Source organism: Pan troglodytes, chromosome 4, assembly GCF_028858775.2.
Source record: "Pan troglodytes isolate AG18354 chromosome 4, NHGRI_mPanTro3-v2.0_pri, whole genome shotgun sequence".
Classification (NCBI taxonomy): Eukaryota; Metazoa; Chordata; class Mammalia; order Primates; family Hominidae; genus Pan; species Pan troglodytes.
In genome coordinates this window covers 27362435-27384712 of record NC_072402.2, presented here as the reverse complement: position 1 = coordinate 27384712, position 22278 = coordinate 27362435, and the positions used below count along the sequence as shown (strand labels likewise).

General features: G+C 37.9%; 1 protein-coding gene and 1 long non-coding RNA gene across 51 annotated transcripts in view; one reads left to right on the top strand and one right to left on the bottom strand.

The window, feature by feature from the left end:
- LOC112209212 (uncharacterized) overlaps positions 1 to 20044 on the top strand; it is a 72039-nt gene extending 51995 nt beyond the window's left edge. The window contains exon 4 of the long non-coding RNA XR_002943893.3: positions 301 to 20044. This is a non-coding gene — a long non-coding RNA (uncharacterized LOC112209212). The remainder of the gene's footprint in view (positions 1 to 300) is intronic.
- The window catches only part of MEF2C (myocyte enhancer factor 2C), a 166380-nt gene that overhangs the window by 43940 nt on the left and 100162 nt on the right, over positions 1 to 22278 (bottom strand). The gene's annotated exons all lie outside the window — the stretch shown is intronic.

The window sequence follows — 22278 nt, the reverse complement described above, 5'->3', positions numbered from 1 at the left end:
ATATCATAGTGTGAATGTGGAACTATAAGAGCAGTTTTATCTTTATTATATTAAAAATCTACAGCTGTTTAATGATAACAAAAGAATTTCTGTTAGATTCAGCCAAGTCTGTCTTTATCACAGTAATGAATAGTCGATATGAACGAAAGGGCTGACTAAATGGATAAATAAGCATTATTCCTTCGGGCCCTTTTCTAGCAAAATCAAAATCTCTGCTGTTGGCCTTTGAAAGCTTCTCTGATCTTTTACAAGTGTCACTGGTCAGGTAATGTAGGTACTTCAATTGTTATTCTTTTACAGGGGCTGGAAGTCCTAGATGTATATACTGTCTCTCAGCTGACTGACTACGTTTTGAAAAGATTTATTCATGTATGTCAAGATGAGACAAGAGATCTCCTAAAACCACCAGCTTCTCTCCTTATGTATCTGAAGAAACTCTTTCCTCAGAGAACTCAAGTAAATCTTGAGCAAGCCTGTATACTGAAGTCAGCTTTCCACGTCAGAGTGACACTGTTGAGGTAGATCCATCAACTACAGAGGCTTCTGGGATATTTTCACAAGACAGCGATTGTCATACTGTGAGCTGAGAACAGCCGTTTCCTAGAGGAGTAATTAGATTGACAGAAGGTGACATATTCCAAGCAATAAATAGGAGAAAGAGTCCAGACAGGTAATCCAAAAACCACGTGGAATCTTTCCTCCCAGACATGTGGACATATGGACCCTGCATTATTCCATTTGCTCATCGGAAAAACTTGAAATACGTACAAACTGATGATGATAGGTGACAGGTGTTTCAAAAATTCTAATGAAATAGAATTTCATTAGGGAAACAGATTCTATTTCGTTACTGAAAGGAATAGAAATGAAAAAGGATGCTACATGGAGCTCTCATTTCTTGTTTTAGGCATTACGTTATCAACTAGAAAATCCTTTTCTTATGCAGTGATTAAAACTGATTTTTCCCTTCTTAAATACTATTTTGTTATTTAAAAATTTTTTTCCTTTTATTCTTTCAAAAATTATCTCGTTAGTAAAAATAAATAAGTAAATTATTGACCTTTTTCAATTATATGAAGCTGTATTTTTATATTAATGCTCTTTAAGTAAAATTCAGCTTTTTTTCAGAGAACCACCATCACAGACTAAAAGCTTTCAACCACTCAATTTCTTTACATGTCTGCAGTGTCAATCCTCAAGAATGTATATTTTCATCATCATCCTTTTCCTGTGCCTGCCCATTCTACAGGCAGAGAAACCTGGAGAAACCCCCAAATTACTCCTATTAACCTTTGTTAAAAATCCAAGTAATCACACTTTGTTGCATAGGTAGTGTGATCTTTACCTCAGAGGGTTGATGTGTCAAGAACACATGCAGGAATTATTACTATCAGTTGCATCAATGTCATGTTCACACAAAAACCAAGAAAAAAAAGCATCAACTTAGAAAAGGTAGTTTCCTTTCCTCTGATCCTGAATCATTTTTTTGCTTGTCGTTCACAGCTTTATGAAGATAAGTATCTACTCTTAACAAGCTGAATAATCTTTAGAAAGTAGTAAATTCATGTAGGAATAGGAAGTGCAGTTGAAATGAATACTGCCTATAAATGGAGTTTCTAAGAATATTTCCTGAAAGTGTTTCCATATTGGTGTGCTGGTGCTCATGCTGCTGCTGTTTCCTGACCCTTTAGTATCTACAGAGAGGTGCTTTGAGGACTGTGCCCAGTGCCTTACTTCATTTAAAATTTATTCGGCAAACGATTATTGAAAACCTACTATGTGCCAGATACTGTTTTGTACGCTTATGTGTTAGGAAAGCAGCCAAATTTAAAACTAAAAAGCTCTGACCTGACTTATAATATTGTACGGTTTTTGCCTTAGGCTGAGGGAAGATTAGATGCCAAGAAATTTCTCCACAGGTTTTAATAAAACTGTAGGCATTGTCTATACTATCTCTCCCTGTAGTACTATAGTCCCTTTTCTTTGTTCTTATTCTAGAAATGAAAAGACACATTAATATATTAAATCTAGTATAATCAGCAGGTAGACTTTAATTAGGCAAGCAAATCATATCCAATACAGAGTACAAAAAGTTAGATTTTAACAAAAATTATTCACTTGTGGTAAAAATTTTAATAAAAAGTTGAAAATATAAAACTGTACAATACTGTATTTCTCTAGGTTATTTATTAATGCTCATTCTAGCCAGATATCAACTTCTACTGGGGAAGGGGTGGATGGTGTTGGATATTGTCATTGTTTTTATTTTTATATGCTTCCTCAAAAGATAATCTTAATATTGGAGCTGAAATTTTTTTGACTGAATCATTTTCATCTTCAAATAATGGAAATAAAAGACACACTAATTAAAGATTTGAAAGCCTTTTCATGTATTGAACACAAGGAAACATCCACCAACTCTGTCTTAAGGGCCACAAATTATTTGACATAAACATTCAAATGGTGCTAATTATTGATACTCTCGTCTGGATGAGACCGCCAAGCATCATCCGGCCCTTCCTCATGCCCACAGTGGGTGAGGAATAATGGTGCAAACGCTGCATGCCTTTCCTTCTGCATCCCTTCTCAAGCTGGGCTCTCCTTCAGGAATGAGCCCACCAATATCTGTTCCTCCTTCAAAGAGCAGCTGACACATTGTCTCCTCTCTTTAGACTTTCTGATCGCTCAGGCTGAATCAGTTTCTCCTTCATTCAGGCACTCATTTTATTCTACCCATTTTCCCACTATAGTCTTAATCACACATTATTGATCCTTTATGTGCTTTTTTTCCTCTGCTAGATTGAGAGGTCCTTAACAAAGCACTTTGCTTTATTCACTTTGGAGTTTCACCAGAGAGCAGTCTGACCTACTGTAGTTGCTCAATAAATGCTAGATGAATGAATGGAACACACATTTCCACTTCAATGTTAATGTATGTGGAGGTTTCTTGACTTGACCAAGGCTGTCTGGCTGGCTGGAGGCAAAGGCTGTAGTAGGGTCCAGACCCCTTGATACATATTTACTAACTGCTACTATGTGTCAGGTGCTGCCAGTGGTCCTCTGGATGCTAAGATGATTTTTCTGGACATTTGATAAAGATGATTTGTTTATGTATGTGTTTTTCTTCCTGCTACTATGAGCTACTAGAGGTTAGGAATAGTTTATTTGTCATCTCGTATCACCAGAACTTAGCACAAGCCCTGGCAAGTGGTTGGAACTTACTAGATATTTGCAGCATTCATGACAAACTGAAATGAATAGATGAACAGAACAGAAAAGAATGTTCAAATGTTAGAGGGAGGAAGATTAGTCTCAGTGCAGTATTTTGCAACTGCAATCTCTTTTTTTTTCCATTTATTACTACCATTTCACACTACGTTAAAACTCAATGTTTTTATTCCCTCTTAATAACTCCCAAATTTACTACTTTTTGAAATGTACAGTTTTTAAGTTAGAAAGCAGTGCAATGTAGATGTGATTTGTACTATGTATGAAACATTATAACTCACAAATTTTACATTATTGAAGGCTTAAAATTTAGGGGTACTAGTCTAAATAGACACCCTCAGAAAAACTGTGCAGTCAATGAAATCTTTAATGCCAGAAAGTCATAAGCATATAATCTCAGTGATCAAAAGTGTAGCTGAAAGAGGGCACAGAATTTTCAGCATGGAAAGAGAAAAAAGGGAGTGATATTTTAGGCAGAAGGTAAAGGTTAGCAAAGGAAAAACAAAACCTTTGTAGGAAAGAGCACAGGGAAATTTGTGAATGTGAGTCAGATACTATAAATCTGAATTAAGCATGCTTTCAAATTCTTGGGCAAAGTTCATCATTTTCCCCCATTCTTGGATGCTAGTCTACTGCTCCACTATTCTCCTGGGCTTTTACATTGGTCTTATTCTGGACCAACATTTGCCTGAGGGAATTCATGGAAAATCAGGGTGATTCTGGGGCCAATCAGATGATTCAGGCTTCCTCAGGACAGATCAAGGATTTGGTGTTTGTAAGGATTCTTCCGCCAAACCTCTATTGGAACCCGGACAGGGCATGCATCATGAGTTGGCCTAGAATGGGACTGAGATGGGGAAGTCTGGCACACGTTAGCTGTAAAACACTCCCTGAGATCCTCAATCCAGCAGAGATGTGAAGTGAAATACTAAAGAGAGAACATTTAATATATAATCATTGAAATGCATGATAGTATATGCAGTTAATCCTATATATCTATATCTATAGCTATAGTTGTTGTTGTTGTTAGACAGAGTCTTGCTCTGTCACCCAGGCTGGAGTGCAGCGGCATGATCTCAGCTCACTGCAACCTCTGCCTCCTGGGTTCAAGTGATCTTCCCACTTCAGTCTCCCAAGTAGCTGGAATTACAGGTGTGTGCCATCAAGTCTAGCTAATTTTTGTATTTTTTGGTAGAGATGGGGGGTCTCACAATGTTGTCCAGGCTGGTCTTGAACTCTTGACCTCATGTAATCCACGCACCTAAGCCTCCTAAAGTGCTAGGATTATGGGCATGGGCCACTGTGTCCAGCCTATCCTAATAATCTTTATAATGCAAGTTAAGAAAAGAAAGGCTGGAATGCAAAGAATCAAATTGTAGGTTGTTTTGAAGAATGGGCAATGTTAGTGATTTCTTAAATGAGGAAGGAAAAGACAAGACAGAACTATAAATTAAACAAAGGTTGAGAGAGGAAAGGAGTAAATTAATAAAGATCAGAGAGCAGGTTTTTTGAAAGTATAAAATGTATAATAATTGTAACTTCACATACTAAACATTTTAGACTATGGCATTTTACTTGCAAATGGGTTGGTTACAGGGACAAAAAGGCTGTATCTTGAGGCACTGATGCTTTACAAATAACATGTTGGAGCATCTTTTATAAACCATTAATGACTTATTTTAACAAAAGATGTAGATGTTATCCTGGGTCGTCAAAATAAGTCAAATCATTATTTTTATTTCCTAGTTTTAAATGCCTTTTTATTCAATTTGAGTCTATGCGTGATTAGTCATTTGAAATGCGAGTAGCTTATATCCTACATCTTTGCATTCACCAGTCACTTCTGAGCTATCTTTTGAGTCACCACATTTCCTCATTTCTACAGGATTTCCCACGATCTCTTCTACTGTATCATTTCTTTTCCCATTTATTTTCTGGATTCCAGCCTACCCCTTCATCCATTTCTCTCCCATCTTTCCCTTCCTAGCAAATGTCACAACGTACTTGTTCAAGCTGAAAACTCAGAAATCACCCTTGATTCCGTAATTTCTTGACTCACCTATCATTATTCTTTCTATTTGGTCTTCTGTGCTTTGTCTGTTTGTTTTTGGACTCCCACCTTCCAGTCAATCTTCCTTCATACTTCTGGCAGGGTCTAATTAAAATGCACATCTAATTGGAAGGCTGTTCTCCTTGAAAACCCTCCACCTGCCTCTAGGCTCATTTCCTCTTTTCTCCAGCCTACTGTGTGTATTAGCTCGTTCTCACACTGCTAATAAAGACATACCAAGACTGAGTAATTTATAAAGAAAAATAGGTTTAATGGCTTCACAGTTTCACATGGCTGGGGAGGCCTCAGAATCATGGCAGAAGGCAGAGGAGAAGCAAAGGCATGTCCTACGTGGCGGCAGGCAAGAGAGCTTGTGCAGGGGAACCCCCATTTATAAAACCATCACATCTCATAAGACTTATTCACTATCATGAGACCAGCATGGGAAGGATCCATCCCCAAGATTTAATTACTTCCCACTGGGTCCCTCCCATGACATGTGGGGACTGTAACAATTCAAGGTGAGATTTGGGTCAGGATACAGCCAAACTATATCGCTGGGTTTTGGCCAAGGGGGAAATTTCATGTCATTTGGCAAGTCAGCTCAATCCTTTAGAAACACTACTTTGATATACGCCATTCCATCCTTGCTAGAATATCCTTATTTACTCCTCCTCTCAGTTACACAAACCTTAATTGTCCTAGGACACCCTATTACCTAATGCCCTCACTTACTTGGTGAAGCTTTTTCCTAACGCTTGTAGGAGGCACTCAGGAACTCCCTTTTCTGTACCTGTACAGTCCTTGACCTCTTTGTTTTTTACATGTGGTATGTTATACTGTAATTTATTTTTTAACATGTCTGCTTCACCACCAGGTAGTGTGTTCTGTGAAAAATGGGCATCTCTGGTCCCTAACACAGGGCTTGGGTAATATGTGTGGACTCAACCAAGATTCTCAGTTATGGTTCACTGGATAAATGAATAAGCAAACAAACTTGACAGTCATACTGTCTAACAGTGACAGACACTAACTGAAATGAGTTGGGTGGTCTTGTAGAGTGACAGTACTATTTATTTGTTTTAATAAGATTATTACCTCAAAATGTAAGGAGTACAAGTTCTGGTAGGTTAAAGCAATATCTGGAATGACTTCAAGATTGCGGCACAGGACATCCCTGTGGGAGCTGAGGGAATGGAGGAGGTGACACGGACTATTGTAACTGGTTCACAAATGGTGGGATTTCTCTGTGTTTAGACCTGCTCAGAGTCTGGGGCATGATGGGCTTCCAAGCCATCTGTGGCTGCTGCTGCTCTGTTACTGCCAGGAAGACACAAACATGTTGAGAACAAAACTTACTGCAATAGACACCTTTGTGCATTCTCTTCTCTATTTCTACGTCTCCCCTCCGAAACAAGGACATTACCCTTGATGTACTTTACAGAATATCTGTCAGTTGGGATCTCCAGTTTATTACCAGCTTATCAGAAAAGCAGAGTATACACAGAACTTTCCATAAGGCATTGCAAAATAAAGTCTTGAGGTTGGCAACTGATTGACTTATGTCATGACTATTTTGATCATACCTGAGAACTTAAGATATCAAATTCCTCGTTTCTGAGACAGTCAGGAACTCCCAAGATAAAGATTGAGCTGTTTCCTTTAATTCCTTGTCTCCCAACCTAAAGTGGTGGATTTTACGTTCAGTTGACAGCCAGGCTTAAGAGAGGTAAAGACATCTAATGGGCTTGACCCTGGCCCACTTTTCTCCTGGGCTGGCCCTTGTCCTGATGGGGAACATTCTCTATGTTGTGGTTGTCATGCCTTAAGTCACAGGACCAACATCACCAATAACAGTTTTCAATTTGGGACAGCACCAAAAATACTGCAAGTTATTTCTATTCTTCAATTTCTTAAATAGCAGGCAGAGAGATTTTTCAAGGACCAATTCTGGATTGTGAACACAGATTTCATTTATGGTATCCTCAACTTCTTCCCACATAATACGTGACGTTCAAATCTTTTTAAAATTGATTTCTCCCTCTTCCTAATAAACCAGCCTGCTCTTCAAGGAGTGGCTATAAGTCATTCACTCTTGAAAATTTTCACTTTGGTTTTGGTTATTCTATAGTGATCTGACAGCAATGAGCAGGGAGGGTCCCTTATAGTCTATCTCCCCAGTTAATATGCCCTGTGAAGAACAAACACACTTAGATGCTAATTGAGGGTTTTGCCTGAGCTTGTGATATGCCATCCCAGAGACTACCATTGACAACTGTTAACACATACTGCTCAATACCCATATTGTTCTGATTAGAGAAAAGTGAAGTATCAGGAGTGCAGAGCGTCACTGGGATTGTGGGAACACAATACGTAAGTCACAGCCGCCTGTGGCTGCCTGTGGAGAGAAGAGTTTCAGTGTGTTAGAACAAAGTTCTATGAGAGCAGAATCTTTGTCTTTTTCACCTCTGTATCCACAGCATCTTGAATGTTCCCAGCACATGGATGACACTCAATAAATATTGTTATTGTCGATGAAAGAATAATGGAATTCAAGGCTGTAGCAACAGAAGTTCTTATTTAAAATGGAATTACAATGAAATCTGAAAACACATAGAGGGCACTTATTAGGTTTGTATACATACTGTACATATACACTGATTCTACCCTTAGCAACATCTACCCCTTAACCCCACCATCCCCCATCCTCGTACATAAACTTAAATTATAAAAGGAAAAAATCACGTGGAAGAGAGAGTTAATAGAATTAATGTCTCTTTTATTCTTCCTTAGAACTATGTAATGAACAGTTATTTCATATTGTTGCTATCTGTTTTCTGCTTTTATATCATTTTCTAGATTATAAGATTCTTGCAGACAGGAAGTCTCCTGACGACTTTCCATCCTTGGCAACAAGTAGGATATCTGACAGGAGAATGTTGCTACAAATTGGTTAACTTTTCTGGATAGGTGTCCTACAGGGGAATAATGGTAAGGACAGCCTGATGATATACAATGGAGAGGCTCAGGCAGACTAAGCAAAAGCTAGTGGCTAGGAATCCAAATGTTCCCCCTTGAAAACCAAACCTCTCTCGCTTTTTAGTCAGGTTTGCCAGGTCTGTAAAAGGTGAGCAGTCTTGGTCTCTAGTCTTACTTGTATATTACTTGTCCCTTTCCATGTAAAATCTCTCCTGGGACTTGGCTAATGCAATATTAGTGTTTTCACTGTATTGGTTCATATACTGGCAAACCTTCTGCTTAACAGAGGCAGTGAAAGGTATAATGGGTAGATGGTTGCTGGTCAGGGGACAGTTGCTGATCCAGGGCCAGTTAAGCCAGCAGACAGACATCCTGGGGTTTCATCAGACTTAGCATAAGGACAGGAAACCAGGATGTACTCTCTAGTGAACAAGAGGCAGAAAGGCCGACTGGAAGTCAGAGATCTGGGGAAAAGGCTCCTTGCAGGTTCAACAGTTGACCTGGAGGTAGAAGTTGTTAGAGTTACAGGATGTTGTCAATTGGTCAGAGAACAAACCTCTATCTACCCACAACTACATCATGCATTAAGAAAGTCTCACAGACTAAATCTCCAAAATTCACAGCAGTAAACTTAAAATGCAAATAATTGTTTCTTTTCTGCAAATAAGTTTCTACCTCTTTTTTTTTTTTTCTCTCGCTCTGTCGCCCAGGCTGGAGTGCAGTGGGGCGATCTCGGCTCACTGCAAGCTCCGCCTCCCAGGTTCAGGCCATTCTCCCGCCTCAGCTTCCCGAGTAGCTGGGACTACAGGCGCCCGCCACCACGCCAGGTTAATCTTTTGTATTTTTAGTAGAGACGGGGTTTCACCGTGTTAGCCAGCATGGTCTCGATCTCCTGACCTCGTGATCTGCCCGCCTCGGCCTCCCAAAGTAAGTTTCTACCTCTTATCTCTCCTGTCACATTATAGATTACTTGTAGAGATGGAGAGAATTGAATCCATTTATCCTCTGTAGCTGTTATCTCATTACCACTCACCTAATACGTGAATTTATAATAAGTGGTGGATTTTACGTTCAGTTGACTTGGGTAGGTGTCTGATGAAAGAAAGTTTGATAGGACTGTTTGATAAGAGCTTCAGGTGCTTAAAAATAAATGTGCTTCAAAATTCTGAGGCAGTTTCTCAAGGCTTCTGCTGCAAACACACTGACATCATTCCAGTGGCTTTCTTTATTTAAACTCGTCTTTCCTGCAGTCCTGTCGTAGTTCTGCATGCTGCAGTGCCACTGTGTGCCTGCCTCTGTTCCACACAAGGCTGCGCTCCTTGAGGGCAGGTCTGTGCCTTGTGTCGGGGTATCCTTAGTACCTGGCAGAGTACTGGGCCCTGGGAATTTCATAATTTAATGTAAATTTCAAGTTTGCTAATTAGAGGGCCTTTATTTGCTTACCTAACAATATAATTATTTCCAGCTAGTACCAGAAAAATAATCAGAGTATTTCTAGGACCGACATCAAAAGTGCCAGTACATTTCAGAGTTAGGGTCCTCTGCTCAACTTTCCACTGGGACTTGCCTGCTAGTTTCCTGGCTCATTTGTTATTGGGGGTTGCTGTGCCTGGACTCACATTGCAGTTCCTGCTGTTTTATGGTATTAATGTGAAGGATCCTTTTTCACTAGTGTAGGCAATTATGAATTGAGTGTAATTGCTCGGAGAGGACACAAGTCATGAATAAATACAATCTGAAAATTCCTAACATACATTGCATTATGGCAAATAGATCCTTCTTTCTAGGTTAAATACTTAAAAATAAAATATAATTCATAAGAAATATTTTGCAAAGTGTACTATTACTGATACTGCATGCTAATCAAGGCCTATATAGACTAAGTTACTTTATTATTTTATCAGGTTAATTTTTTTCAAAATTTATGTTTCCAAATTAAATTAACTAATAATTAAAATCAAACTCATCTCAATTTATTTTCCTTATTCTCTGAATGCTATCCATATATGAATCGACAGTCCAGAATCATGGACCAATTATTAGTTCACAAAATCTCATTTCCCATGACTGCATATATTATGCAGATGATAATATTCTTAGGTGTGCATTGTCACCTTGGATTTCACATGATGCTATAAATGCTAGAGTGACACTGAGAACTGAAAAATGGAAGGGTATAGAGAGGATTTTTGTGTGTGTGATTTATATACATTTTATTTTTTTATCTCATTTTGTTCCATTGACTAGGCCCTCAGTATGACTTAAAGCAGAGATGGGAGCATATTTATCTCATTTATAACTTTAAAAGGAATGAGCCAAATGTTTCACCATTATACACTTACTATGAACCCTTTTTGTTGATATATTTCATAAACTTAAGGAAATTTCTATTCCTAGTCCATTAAGAATTTTTATTAATAGAAACTGAATTTCATCAAATGCCTCTTCTACTTTTATTTTGATGATCATTTGGTGTTCATAAAATTGTTAAGATAAATTTCATTAATCAATTTGTTAACTGTTATGATGAACTTTTCCCCATAATTAAAAAAATTATTAGTAATATTATTTTAAATTGACAAACAATACTTGTATACATTTATATGGTATAATGTGCCATTTTGTTATGTGTATACAATGTGGCATGATTAAATCTAACTAATTAACATATCTATCACCTCTCTTATTTTTTATGGTGAGACATTTGAAATTTATTCTCTTAGTTATTTTGAAATATAAATACATTATTATTGACCATAGCCACCCTGCTGTGCAGTAGCTCTCAAAACCTATTCCCCCTGTCTATCTGAAACTTTGTACCCTTTGATCAACAACTCCTCATTCCCGCCCTCATCAACCTCTTCCAGCCTCTGGTAACCTCAACCCCTTCCGGCCTCCAGTAACCGTCATTCTACTTAGAAAATGTTTAAAAATAAGAATACCAAGAATGAGAGACAGAGGTTATAAATAGATAGAAAAATACTGGAAGGGGGAGAGGAAAGAAAGGGAGGGAGGGAGAGAGGGAAGGAATGAAAATGAGTGAAAAAGAGAGAATTTGAAGATCATGTGAAAGACAGGGAGGGGAAAATAATCAAGTGAACACTTCAAGTGATCCCTTGCTATGTGAACTCATCTCTCATCATATGGGCTCAGCACTTTATGATCTAACATAAAGATTTATGACAGGCCATCAGCAATTTTGTTCATCCTGATATCCACACCTGGCAGTGGCTCGGCACCTGTTGTCTAACTCAACAAGGCCAAGTGCATGCTGCCAGCCCCACGGCGCACTCTGTCCTGTGGCCCCAGACAGCCTTCTCTGAACAGACTCTGTAGACCTGGCCTCCAGGCTGCCTGATTTTGTAGTCATGATGGCTTCAATAACTTCAGGCATTATCCGTGGAAATGTACTGCAAACTTGACTTTTTAAATTAGGTATTTCAATTTCCATAACTTATGAAATCTCAGTGATTTTGTTAGTCCAGTGGTGAGCTTAAGGGTATCATTTGCAAAATCATTTCTTCCAGATTCTTCATTAGGTAATTATAAAAACAACATTTCCTCTTCTATGGCATGAAGAGGAAATTAAACCAGTCTTCCATCACTATCAAAATATTAATTTTCTTAATATTTTAATTGAATCCATTCCTCAGCAATAACACCTACCATTTACCAAGCATGTACATGTGCCAGGGACTGAGCCCGTGGCTTTGCATGGGTCTTTTTTTAATCCTCACAAGCTACTCTTCCACAATGACTGCCAATCTACAGATGAAAAAAAGAGGCACACAGTGGTCCAAGAACTTGCTGAAGTTTACAAAGTTAGTGAGTGGTGGAACCAAGTCTATGAACCCATGAATGAGCTCCGGAATTTTCTCTCTTAGCTATCGAATTATTCTGCGTCTGCAAGGTTGTTTAACAATAAGGATTGCCTAAACCATGCCTGTGTATCTGTGTATCCTTTGAACACTTACTCTCAGCTGAAATTGGTGAAATGACTGACAAATCTTATTTTTTCATAAAGGGATGTGTTTGTAACGGAATTCATTTTCTGATAAAAAATATTATCTAAAATGTTTTTCCTACTATTTTGCTATAATATCAACTGAATAGATGGGAAGGCCCTTCCCAATATGTAGGTACTATCTAGAATAGACAGGAAGGCCCTTCACCAATATGTAGGTACTATCTATCTAGTTAAAATGAAGTGTAGGTTGTTGAAGCCCCAAGGAAAAGAAAGGGTGCTAAATTTTTCTTTTTTGAGATGGAGTCTCCCTTTGTCACCCAGGCTAGAGTGCTGTGGCACAATCTTGGCTCACTGCAAGCTCCGCCTCCCAGGTTCACGCCATTCTCCCACCTCAGCCTCCTGAGTAGCTGGGACTACAGATGCCCGCCACCACGCCCGGCTAATTTTGTTTTTGTATTTTTAGTAGAGACGGGGTTTCACCGTGTTAGCCAGGATGGTCTCGATCTCCTGACCTTGTGATCCACCCGCCTCAGCCTCTCAAAGTGCTGGGATTACAAGCGTGAGCCACCACGCCCGGCTGCTAAATTTTTCAACTCCTAACATTCCTAAGCCTAGGAAGGAAGTCCTTCCCAATAATATACAGACTGTACCTATCTGCATAAAATGAAGTACAGGTTTATTACAATGATTAGAGTAATACTAGCAAGAACCTCAAGTCTCTGTGACTAACAAAAAGGTCCACTTTATTATTTTGGCACCTATATTCTTCAGATGCAGAAGCCAACCACTTGCCTCTTCTCTTCAATTTACTTGAGCAGATGGGGGATGCAAAGGCTGCTAACTACAAGACTACATTTTCTCTTGGGTTGAGGGAATAGATTGGGGAAAAGAGAAAAATGTATGCTTTTATGGAGAAACTATTGTTTCTCCCTGGGCAAAGCGAGGGATCATCGAGAAATCTTGTATGCTGTATAAAAATTATTTTCAAAATCATGGGTATATAATCTCTTCCCTTTCCTGTTTGTTGAAAAACATGCACATAACACCAAGTTACTTTATAGGCCAGATGAGAGGAAAAATAAAATAAATGACTTAAACTTCCCAATTTTTTCAACAGTTACAAGGAAGACACAGTAAGATGTGATCTTCTAAAGTGAAAATTTCCCAGAGTACCAAGGAAAAGGAGAAACTGCAGAAGAGCTTCAAGAACCACAAACACTTGGGTTTTGCATCTTGCCAGAAAATCTGCACTGTTGGTAGAAGCCTGGGGTAGGGCTGGCAGGACCTGACTCAGCGGAGAAAATGCCACCCACAGTCACTGACTCTGCTTCCGCAGTAGCGGAGCTCCCCTGTTTTCTCTGGAGGTTTCCCACAGCCGGGCCAATACCCATGTCTCTCAGATGGGAAACTGGACTTTTGGAAAATTGAAACTAAATAAAGTCGTATAACTTTTAAAAGAAGTTTACAATTATGATGCTTTGCTTTTCACATGCGCTTAAAGTCCATTTTCTGTTGAATAAATAATATTAACCACATATTAACCACCTAATAGTTTTAAAATGTCTCAAACAGCCATCACCATCATTCTGAACAGAATCACACTTCTTTTTAAAAGATCACTGTTAAAAGATGAGGGGAAACAGTACCATTAAAAGGAAGCAAAACATAGTTCAAAGTCTGCTTCCATGAGGTAATGTACGCTATCGACTAATTGTCAAAGGAATCCAGTCTATACCGAGATGAATGAAGCATGAGGTTAAGGCAGGTGGCTGGGAGAAGTTAGAAACTCTCCCTCCCCGATTGCATTACATTATTGTCGAAGCCAAGCAGATAGATAGAAATCAATGAAAGTTTTGTTGATCTGACACAGGAACTTGTGCACAGTGAAATGGAAGCTATGTATTTTGTGCTGGAAACTGCCAGTCTCACATTAACTGCATGTATATGTGAATATATGTAGGTTTGTGTGTGTGTGTGTGTGTGTGTGTGTGTGTGTGTGTGTGTGTACAGCATGAAGCAGAACATTTGAAAGAATCTTCAGAATTATTTCTCGTTAGATGTACTTTTGGGTAGATTTTATCTTTTTCCCCCAGAAAGTAATATTTCAATATAGAAATTTAGGCCTCAGCAAAGTGAGGTGTTTTTTTTTTTTTTTTTTATGTTACAATGCTTGCAAACTTAATGGTGGTTTCTAATGGAAAACAAATTTCTTCCCCTAATCATAATATAAGAATTTGCAGGCCAGGCACAGTGTCTCATGTCTCACGCCTATAATCCCAGCACTTTGGGAGGCCAAGGCGGGTGGGTCACTTGAGGTCAGGAGTTTGAGACCAGCCTGGCCAAGATGGTGAAACCCCCTCTCTACTAAAAATACAAAAAAATTAGCTGGGCATGGTGGCAGGAGCCTGTAATCCCAGCTACTTGGGAGGCTGAGGCAGGAGAATCGTTTGAACTTAAGAGGTGGAGGTTGCAGTGAGCCGACATTGCATCATTGCACTCTAGCCTGGATGATAGAGTGAGAATCCATCTCGGAAAAAAAAAAAAAAAAGAAAAAAGAAAAAACAAACGAAAAACTACAGTTTTCTTTAATATAAATAAAATCTCTTGTATTTGTACAAACGCAATTGTGAAAAATACTGAAATATTTTCCTATTTATTTTTATGCTGGTCAGCAAGTGGTTTGATTTCAGTAGCCAGACTCCAGGCGCAGAGTTCAGAACTATAAATTTGTTGTACCTCCTATCAGTTAAAGTTGACTGAGATGGCCATCCCTCCCCAAATCACAGTTCGTCTTGAAAATCTTCAGAGTGTGAAAAAGGTATGGCTCAGAACAAACACCAGTGGTTAAAAATGATATCCTTTTCCCAGTAGCGATATACATTGTGGGTATGTGATTAGAATATTTAAAATACCTGTTCACCTGGTATTAAGCCACATGTGTAATACATTAGAGTGTTCCTGGCTCATTTCCAAGAGTATGTATCCTCACTGCCATGAAAATACTGTGGGAGCCAGGGCAAAGATACTTAAGTTTCACCCTAGAAGCAATGCACAACATATATATTTCACTGTTAACAATATCATCACACTAAGCATTGTTGACTGACTAATACTTCAATGAAATCAATTATTTATTTTTGTGTCAGAAGAGAAACTGGCAGCATAGGGACACTTGTGTTACCCTTGCTAATTACTTCCATTGTCTTGAAATCTCAATCAACCTACCCCCTTCTCTTTCTCCCTACATCTCTCTCATTCTTTCACTTTCTCTCTCATTGTCTAACTCCTCTTCTTGGATACAAAGTAGTTCAAAGGGGACACCAGGAAATAAATTATATCCTAATGCTATCTACCAGAGTTCACTAAGAGAACTTGGGCAAGCCCCTCTATTTGGCAGAATTCCACTTATTTTTTTTTTTAACTCTATTTTGACTGGACTTAATAGAATTACTTTTGACTCCTAGTTTTTTTCCTTTTTCTACCCTTTCCCTAGTTTAAAAATCTGTGTAGTGAGGACCTTATTTCTGAAGAATTTCATCATGTTATTACACAAGAAATATACATACATTATATGATAATTTATAAAATGTGACATTTTATTTAAATGTAAGCACCAAATACACTGAAGATTTCAGTGTCCAAAGTATGCGTGTGTATATACAAGTGAAAGTTTAAAATTTTTGCCTAAATTTACATATGCAAAAAGGAACAGCAGGAAAATAAATACCAGTTGTATGAGCATCATGTGCTAATGGCTATATATGTATATAAGTTAATTCTTACAGGAAAACCAAAAGTGAGTTTTATTATCCCTATTTTACTGCTTCAGAAGCTGAAGCTTGGTGGAAATTCAGAATGTTGCCCAAGATCACAGAGTTTATGAAAGTGGCAGAAACCAGGTTTGTCTGACGCTAAAATGTGTGTCTGTCCCTCTTCCAGCACCACACTGTCTTTTTTATGAAAGGGCAGGGCTTTTATTATATGGATGTGAAAGTGTAAGGGGAGAGTTTTCATATTTGAGAGTATTGTATTCAGAATCCTGACCTGTTTAGGTGATCATTAAAAGTGCACATGTCCTGGCTGGGTGTGGTGGCTCACACCTGTAATCTCAGCACTTTGGGAAGCCGAGGCAGGCGGACCACTTGAGGTCAGGAGTTCAAGACCCAGCCTGGCCAACATGGTGAAACCCCGTATCTACTAAAAATACAAAAATTAGCCAGGTGTGGTGGCACATGCCTGTAGTCCCAGCTACTCGGGAGACTGAGGCAGGAGAATTGCTTGAGCCCAGGAGGTGGAGGTTGCAGTGAGCCGAGATCGTGCCATTGTACTCCAGCCTGGGCAACAGAGTGAGACTCTGTCAAAAAAACCCAAAAAAACAAAAAAAAAAAACTGCACATGTTCTGAGGAAGGAGGATCTTTTGATCCCAGGAGTTTGAGAAGAGCCCAGGCAACCTAGCGAGACTCTGTCTAAAAATTAAAAAGTGCACTACTTCATTAGGAACTTCTAAATTTATAGATTTTGATTTATGTTTCAATTTACTGTAAAGAAGCTTATATAGTTTAAAATAAACCTCCTAGGCCAGGCACAGTGGCTCACTCCTGTAATCCAAGCACTTGAGAGGCTGAGGTGGGAGGATCACTTGAGCCCAGGAATTCGAACAGCCTGGGCAACATGGCAAAATCCTGTCTCTACAAAAAATACAAAAATTCGTTGGGTGTGGTGGTATGTGCCTGTGGTCCTAGCCACTTGGGAGGCTGAGGCAGGAGAATCACTTGAGCCCAGGAGTTGGAGGTTGCAGTAAGCCAAGGCTGTGCCACTGCATTGAAACCTGGGCAATGGGCATGAAATCATCTCAAAAAAATAAAAAATAAAAAAAGGCAAAACGAAAACAACAACAAACACAACAAAGAACCTCCTGAGGCCTCTATAATTTGCTTTCTTAACACACTGTATGTGATAAATAGTCCTCAGTCACAGAAATGTATGTGCACCTTATTAGTGCAAACTAAAATTATATGAATATTTCTGAAGCAACTTGTCCTATGAAATAAAAATATAAGTTTGGTGAAAGCTTTCAGGCTTTTTAGCACACACACATATACATACTTACAAAACGTAAAGTATTTTGGCACTTCCACTTTTCACAACTGTTTCTGTCTTTTCCAGCAGAACCTCTCTCAAGAATTGATTGTCATTACGCTAATTTACTGCTCGAGACCACGGAGTGTCTTTCTGATGCCAATTGTATCACATCTAATTCCACATCAAATATTTAGAGTGCTTGATTTCCCTGTCTCTTCTTCCCATTTTCATTGCCATCTTTCTTATATCTTTTTCTTTATATGAATATTCTCTTCATATCAAGCTAATACTTTTCATGCCCTTGTTTCTTTTTTCTTGTGACTCTTTCCATACTTGGTTTTTTGAAAGTTTGCCCACATGTTTTTCATCAATTGATATCCATCTTTCTGAATTTGACTTGTTTGAGCCTAAAAAGAACTACCAATCATGGCTGCCTGTCCTGACCTTTTAAACTTCTTTCTACCACTTATTGCTTGATGACATGGTATCAGGAGCGGCGCTGCCATCATTGTCGTCATTATCATTATTGTAAACCTTACCAAGTGTCAGACCCTGTTCTAAGCATTTTACAAATGTTTATCCATTTAATTCTCATAACAGCTAAGCAGAAGACAGTATTATTAACCTCTATTTACAGATGATGGGATTAAGAAACAAACAGTTGGCCGGGTGCGGTGGTTCACGCCTGTAATCCCAGCACTTTGGGAGGCCGAGGCTGGCGAATCACCTGAAGTCGAGAGTTCAAGACCAGCCTGACCAACATGGAGAAACCCTGTCTCTACTAAAAATACAAAAAAAATTTAGCTGGGCGTGGTGGCACATGCCTGTAATCCCAGCTACTCGGGAGGCTGAGGAAGAATTGCTTGAACCCGGGAGGTGGAGGTTGCGGTGAGCTGAGATCACGCCATTGCACTCCAGCCTGGGCAACAAGAGTGAAACTCCATCTCAAAAAAAATAAAATAAAATAAAAAATAAAACAGACAGTCTAAGTAATTTTCCCAAGGACATATAGAACTCAGGCAGTCTATCTCCAGAACTGATGCTCCTCAACACTGTGCTATGTTGCCTCCCTCTAAATACCCCATAGTTCTCATTACGTTGTTTTGTCCAGTTGATTCCCACATGTATTTTCTACCTTAATTGGACTGTAAGTTTTGTGAGGTCACAGACAATGTCTTCCAAACTTGTATTTCTCCTGGCATCAATATAAAGTTCTGTATATCCTAAGAATTTAATAATTATTGCTTGAATAAAACAAAATCTACATATAAAAGTGGAAACAAATTTTTAAGATATACATACTGGAAGGCCACTTTCAGAAATGAAGGTAAAAATATAACAAAAATCTTGAATGCTTTAATGAATAATTTGCAATATAAGTCTAACTGCATTGAAAATCGATAATGAAATTGCTGTATTAATTTCTTTGCACTTCTATTTAATATTTCTTAACTGTCATTATAAGCATTTGATGCATAGAATAAGCATACTTTCTTTTGTTTAAGCCAAGCTGCTTGCATTATTTTGGCTTTCTATTACAGATAATACTGTAGACATTTCAAATCCACAATGATTTGGAGGTAGTCAAATCAATATCAGCTACATAATACATAAAGGATGGATGCAAATTTTATAGCAAAGAAATTAATAATTTATATCTGTTTACTGTAACAAAATTTTTTGTCAGCTTTTTCTGAAGTTTAACAATGCTTTAGCCAATATTCATAAATTATGTATAACATATAACTGTTTAAGATAAAATGCTACTAAAATAACTATATTATTTCATGTTTATAAATGTTACAGAATCTATTATATGTAGTAATTCATGTAGTACTCTTTCTGTATGATAGCCTAGCATAGTTACCATAGCTCATATCACTATTACATCTAAAAATATTTTTTATTTCAGCAGTTAAAAAGAACCAATATTTTCCATATTACAGACTTTGCTGAAGAGTCAGAAATGAATAATATAATATCAAAGGTAATAATTTCCCAAACTGAATTTATCCTGCATGGTACAAATGACTCAACAATGAAAATTTTGTTTAAAAAGTATTCATGTAAAAGGCTTTGTCCCTGGAATACAGCTCTAAGTGGCTCACTATCTAGGTTGAAAATGGTTTCGCAGGGTTGTATGTCCTATTTTTCCATGCCTGCAGTAAAGATACAATATGGGAATTCAGCTTGGTAATTACTAATACACCACACAGACACAATTACACCCTGTATGCTGCATAAAGGAATCACTTGTGGTCTGCATCCATTACAAAGAGCAGTAGGGGGCCAACATGCAAGACGACAAAATGCTTTACAAGACGGAAGGAGACCAGAAGAGTCGATGTACACAGATACAAGGACCTTGATTCTTCTAGCAATGATTTAAGCCTCTTTCCATCAATTATCGTCTTTTGTCTCAAGAGTCTTATCACCAGCAGCATTACAGGAACTGAACATAACAATGCTCAGACTCGTATAACCCTATGAACTGTGCTGACATTTCCACACCCTGTTGCTATGTTTGACCTGGTTTACAGATTACTTAAGCAAAACAAAATAGAAAAAAAAAGCATTCCCATTGCAAAACTGGCATACACACACACACACACACACGTATTTTTTTATGACTTACTCAGAATTCCATTTGTTGAAACTAAAAGCCATCCTACTCCAGAAATGCTATTTTTCAAAGTAGTTTCTACATCATTTTAAAGATTAAAAGTAAAAATCTGCTTGAGTGAAAATAATAATTGTAAGAAAGAGACTAAATGTTGGCATGTTAAGGGGATACAGACTGAACAAGAGAATTTCATGTCTCAGGGAGCTAAACTAAAATGAGTCAGCTGCTCTCTTAAGCTACAATGAGTCACAGGAATAATTTTCTTGCTGTGAAACTCCTTAAAGTTTTGAGTTTAATTGCAAGCAGTAAGTGGTTTTTATTACAACAGAGTTTCCTCTGTTAATTATTACACGACGTACATTATTTTACAATACTTTCATTTAAGATTCTCTTTTAAAATACATCTTACAAATATGAATTTTTAAGACCTTAGGAAAGTTAGTTATTTATGGCAGTTTGTCAGGTTCCCTGAAACAAAGCCTTGTCTTTCAGAAAATGTTTACAACCTATGAGGAAAAAAAAAAAAAAGTATCCTGGGGCTAAAATGTTTATTGGCACCTAGAAGTCTGAAGAGAGAGTCGGGCCTGTGGTTTTTTGAGGGCACTTTATCATCGCCCGCATTCTCAAAGGTTTCTCTGAATGAATAGAACTGGATTACTCAGCCTTCTATTCCACGCCTATTCCTCTCCATTTTCCTTGGCACGACTGAGAGCCAGGCTATTTTTAGTTAAGCAGTTTTCTATTTTTAGACAACTACCAGTTAGAAGACATTTGTTAGGGAAAAATTAAAAAAACACACACACACACACAAAGGGAGGAGGGAAAGAAGCTTCCTCCACATATTGTGAAGCAGCCTTCAACCTGTAACTCCAGGCATTTCAGCTGCTTTCAATCTTGGAAAAATAAAGAAAAATTCAGAGTTCAGGGTTTTAAAAATAAACCTACCCTCTGGCAAACAGACCAAAATACAACTGTTACTATGTGAAACAGTGACTACAAAAACAAAGAACATTCTCCAATGATTAAACTGCGAGAAAAGTTGAAGAACTGATTAGGTTGTAAGAATGTTGCACAGGCATGTAACAATTTTCCAGCCTCTCAGCCAGATGTATCATGTTTTAGAATTTAGAGAGGGGGAAAAAAAAATCTCATCTGTAAAGTTAAACTAACGATGTGGGATGCAACTTTAAGGTTGAACCTTTTATTAAGCTTAAAGGCAATGAAATTCACTGCATTTTTCTAACATTTGTGTTCTATGGAATTTCTCTAGAAATTATAACCATCTGTTTATAGAAAAACCATACATTAAAAAATCCAGTGCCAACAGAAAACAAAAAATAAAGGCTGCTACATATACATACTACATATATGTGTGTACATGTATACATATATGCATTTAATGTCCATATATCACTACATTTATTAGTCTCACTTTTAGTTTAAATGGGAAAAATGGTTCTCAGATTGGCTTAGCATATCAAATTATTCTACTTATTCAAGGCCATGCCTTCATCTGAAATCTACAGTAAGATTTTTCAGGTGCTCACAGTTGTAACTGCTTTCCTTCTCTGTTAGCCCACTGTACTTTGTCTATATCTTATTATGGTTCAGATAATTGGGTATCATAATCACAGATGCATCACCAGTAATTGGCAGAATGCTTAGCAAATGATCTTCATGTCCATCAATATCTACTGAATGAGAGAACAAATACTGTGTATATTTTGTCCACCATGGACTGCTACTGGCCCTGGAGGGCCGTGAACACCATACTTTGCACATACACTTAATAAATACTTGTGGAAAAGAAAAAAAAAATCAATTCGTTGACCTTTGTTAGATCTTCTTAATTTATGTAAAATGCTACAGTTATTTATATAATCATTCAATATTTACTTATAAATAATACACTTATTAGCATAAACTATGCAGTTGTAAATTAAGAATTTGTGTCTTCTCTCTCTTTTGGTTAGCATTTTTCCTTCTCTGAACTTTTTCTCTTGACTTTGAAAATAAAACTAATTTTTTAAAACTTAAGGGTTGACAATGGGCTCTGACAGCTGTTATAACCTGCAATCCTCATGACAGCCCCGTAAGGAGCTCAGGGTAGACAGCATTAACTCAGGAGGAACCTAAAGCCCAGCAAGGTTACATAACTCGCCCTCCATTAGAGAATGACAGTGTGTGATGTTGCTGTAACTGGAACTGAATTTTTAATCTCCATCTTTCCTTCAAATTTGTGGAGCTTTTAAAGTCCTATATCCTAGAAGTAAAATTTAAAAGATGAACTCTCATAACAATGCTTCAACAATATTCTTTAGAAAAATCACTATGTAGCTTTATTTTTC